The sequence below is a fragment of the Physeter macrocephalus genome, chromosome 2, assembly GCF_002837175.3.
Source record: "Physeter macrocephalus isolate SW-GA chromosome 2, ASM283717v5, whole genome shotgun sequence".
NCBI lineage: Eukaryota > Metazoa > Chordata > Mammalia > Artiodactyla > Physeteridae > Physeter > Physeter macrocephalus.
This window is the reverse complement of record NC_041215.1, coordinates 71,146,772-71,151,453: the sequence shown is the minus strand read 5'-3', so window position 1 is coordinate 71,151,453 and position 4,682 is coordinate 71,146,772.

Sequence of the window (4,682 nt, the reverse complement as noted above, 5' to 3'; positions counted from 1 at the left end):
AGCTTCAGAGCCATGGAGGAGAGCGAAGCAACAGGGGTTCAGAGGGCAAAGCTGAGAGATTCCCGCACAGAGGATAGGTGCCGACCAGCACTCACTAGCCTGAGAGGCTTCTCTGCTCACCCACCGGGGGCGGGTAGGGGCTGGGAGCTGAGGCTCGGGTTTCCGAGGTCAGATCCCAGGAAGGGGACTGGGGCTGGCTGCGTGAAGACCGCCTGAAGGGGGATAGTGCACCACAGCTAGCCGGGAAAAACTCTGGACCTGCCTAAGAGGCAAGAGACCATTGTTTCCAGGTGCGCCAGGAGAGGAGATTCAGAATGCAACCTAAACGAGCTGAAGAGATGGGCGCGAATTGTGGCTATCAGCGCAGACGCCAGAGATGGGCACGAAATGCTAAGGCTGCTGCTGCAGCCACCAAGAATCCTGTGTGCAAGCACAGGTCACTATCCACACCTCCCCTCCTGGGAGCCTGTGCAGCCCACCACTGCCAGGGTCCCGTGATCCAGAGACAACTTCACCAGGAGAACACATGGCACGCCTCAGGCTGTTGTAACGTCACGTTGGCCTCTGCCGCTGCAGGCTTGCCCCACGTTCCGCACCCCTCCATCCCCGCTGCCTGAGTGAGCCAGGGCCCCCTAATCAGCGCTTGCCCCACGTTCCGCACCCCTCCATCCCCGCTGCCTGAGTGAGCCAGAGCCCCCTAATCAGCTGCTCCTTTAACCCTGTCCTGTCTGGGCAAAGAACAGATGTCAGAGAGTGACCTACACGCAGAGGCAGGGCCAAATGCAAAGCTGAACCCCAGGAGCTGTGCGAACAAAGAAGAGAAAGGGAAACTTCTCCGTGCAGCATCAGGAGCAGTGGATTAAATCTCCACAATCAACTTAATGTACCCTGCATCTGTGGAATATCTGAATACACAATGAATCATCCTAAAATTGAGGCAGTGGACTTTGAGAGAAACTATAGACTTGGGGTTTGCTGTCTGCAACAGACTAGTTTCTTATTTTTATGTTTATTTTAGTATAGTTTTTAGAGCTTGTTATAATTGGTGGATTTGTTTATTGCTTTGGTTGCTCTCTTTTTTTTTAAATTAATTTATTTATTTTAATAATTTTTTTATTTTAATAACTCCATTTATTTTATTTTATTTTATTTTATTTTTCTTTCCTCCCTTTTCTTCTGAGCTGTGTGGCTGACAGGGACTTGGTGCTCCAGCTGGGTGTCAGGCCTGAGCCTCTGAGGTGGGAGAGCCAAGTTCAGGAAACTGGACCACCAGAGACCTCCTGGCCCCAGATAATATCAATCGGCGAGAGCTCTCCCAGAGCTCTCCATCTCAGAAGTAAGACCCAGCTCCACACAATGACCAGCAAGCTCCAGTGCTGGACACCCCATGCCAAGCAACTAGCAAGACAGGAATACAACCCCACCCATTAGCAGAGAGGCTGCCTAAAATCATAGTAAGTTCACAGACCCCCAAAAACACACCACTGGACGTGGTCCTGCCCACCAGAAAGACAAGATCCAGCCTCATCCACCAGAACACAGGCACCAGTCCCCTCCACCAGGAAGCCTACACAACCCACTGAACCAACCTTACCCACTGTGAGCAGACACCAAAAACAATGGGAACTATGAACCTGCAGCCTGCGAAAACGAGACCACAAACACAGTAAGTTAAGTCATAGTAAGTTCACAGACCCCCAAAAACACACCACTGGACGTGGTCCTGCCCACCAGAAAGACAAGATCCAGCCTCATCCACCAGAACACAGGCACCAGTCCCCTCCACCAGGAAGCCTACACAACCCACTGAACCAACCTTATCCACTGTGAGCAGACACCAAAAACAACGGGAACTATGAAGCTGCAGCCTGCGAAAACGAGACCACAAACACAGTAAGTTAAGCAAAATGAGAAGACAGAGGAATATGCAGCACATGAAGGAGCAAAACAAAAACCCACCAGACCAAACAAATAAAGAGGAAATAAGCAGTCTGCCTGAAAAAGAATTCACAGTAATGATAGTAAAGATGATGCAAAATCTTGGAAATGGAATGGAGAAAATACAAGAAACGTTTAATAAGGATTGAGGAAAGTATCAGAGACCTCTGGGACAACATTAAATGAACCAATATTCAAATTATAGGGGTCCCAGAAGAAGAAGAGAAAAAGAAAGGGTCTGAGAAAATATTTGAAGAGATTATAGTTGAAAACTTCCTTAATATGGGAAAGGAAAGAGTCACCCAACACCAGGAAGCGCAGAGTCCCATACAGGATAACCCTTAGGAAAAACACATGAAGACACATATTAATCAAACTAACAAAAATTAAGTTCAAAGAAAAAATATTAAAAGTGATGCAAAATCTTGGAAATGGAATGGAGAAAATACAAGAAACGTTTAATAAGGACCTACAAGAACTAAAGAGCAAACAAACAATGATGAACAACACAATAAATGAAATTAAAAATTCTCTAGAAGCAATCAATAGTAGAATAACTGAAGCAGAAGAAAGGATAAAAGACCTGGAATATAAAATAGTGGAAATAACTACTGCAGAGCAGAATAAAGAAAAAGATTAAAAAGAATTGAGGAAAGTATCAGAGACCTCTGGGACAACATTAAATGAACCAATATTCAAATTATAGGGGTCCCAGAAGAAGAAGAGAAAAAGAAAGGGTCTGAGAAAATATTTGAAGAGATTATAGTTGAAAACTTCCTTAATATGGGAAAGGAAAGAGTCACCCAACACCAGGAAGCGCAGAGTCCCATACAGGATAACCCTTAGGAAAAACACATGAAGACACATATTAATCAAACTAACAAAAATTAAGTTCAAAGAAAAAATATTAAAAGCAGCAAGGGAAAAGCAACAAATAACATACAAGGGAACCCCCATAAGGTTAACAGCTGATATTTCAGCAGAAACTCTACAAGCCAGAAGCGAGTGGCAGGACATATTTAAAGTGATGAAAGGGAAAAACCTACAACCAAGACTACTCTAACCAGCAAGGATCTCATTCAGATTTGATGGAGAAAGTAAAACCTTGAAAAACAAACAAAAGCTAAGAGAATTCAGCACCACCAAACCAGCTTTACAACAAATGCTAAAGGAACTTCTCTAGGCAGGAAACACAGAGAAGAATGAAAATAAATAAGGAAACACAAGCTTTAAATGATACATTAAACAAGGTGGACTTAATTGATATTTATAGGACATTCCATACAAAAACAACAGAATACACGTTCTTCTCAAGTGCTCATGGAACATTCTCCAGGATAGATATATCTTGGTCACAAATCAAGCCTTGGTAAATTTAAGAAAATTGAAATCGTATCAAGTATCTTTTCCAACCACAATGCTATAAGACTAGATATCAATTAAAGGAAAAAACTGTGAAAAATACAAACACATGGAGGCTAAACAATATGCTACTAAATAATCAAGGATCACTGAAGAAATCAGAGGAAATGAGATAATACCTAGAAACAAATGACAATGAAAACACAAAGACCCAAACCCTATGGGATGCAGCAAAAGCAGTTCTAAGAGGGAAGTTTATAGCAATACAATCCTACCTCAACAAACAAGAAAAATCTCAAATAAACAACCTAACCTTACACCTAAACCAATTAGAGAAGGAAGAACAAAAAAATCCCCAAAGTTAGCAGAAATCATAAAAATCAGATCAGAAATAAATGAAAAAGAAATGAAGGACACAATAGGAAAGATCAATAAAACTAAAAGATGGTTGTTAGATACGATAAACAAAATTGATAAACCATTAACCAGACTCATCAAGAAAGAGGGAAAAGACTCAAATCAACAAATTAGAAATGAAAAAGGAGAAGTAAAAACTGACACAACCAGGAAGAAATAGAAAACAAAAACAGACCAATCACAAGCACTGAAATTGAAACTGTGATTAAAAATCTTCCAACAAACAAAAGTCCCGTACCACACGGCTTCACAGGTGCATTCTATCAAAGATCTAGAGAAGAGCTAACATCTATCCTTCTCAAACTCTTCCAAGAAACAGCAGAGGGAGGAACACTCCCAAACTCATTCCACGAGGCCACCATCACCTTTATACCAAAACCAGACAAAGATGTCACAGAAAAAGAGAACTACAGGCCAATATCACTGATGAACATAGATGCAAAAATCCTCAACAAAATACTAGCAAACAGAATCCAACAGCACATTAAAAGAATCATACACCATGAACAAGTGGGGTTTATCCCAGGAATGCAAGGATTCTTCAATATATGCAAATCAATCAATGTGATACACCATATTAACAAATTGAAGGATAAAAACCATATGATAATCTCAATAGATGCAGAAAAAGCTTTTGACAAAATTCAGCACCAATTTATGATGAAAACTCTCCAAGAAAGTAGGCATAGAGGGAACTTACCTCAACATAATAAACGCCATATATCACAAACCCACAGCCAACATCGTTCTCAATGGTGAAAAACTGAAACCATTTCCACTAAGATCAGGTACAAGACAAGGTTGCCCAATCTCACCACTATTATTCAACATAGTTTTGAAAGTTTTAGCCACAGCAATCAGAGAAGGAAAAGAAATAAAAGGACTCCAAAGCGGAAAAGAAGAAGTAAAAGTGTCACTGTTTGCAGATGACATGATACTATACATAGAGAATCCTAAAGATGCTA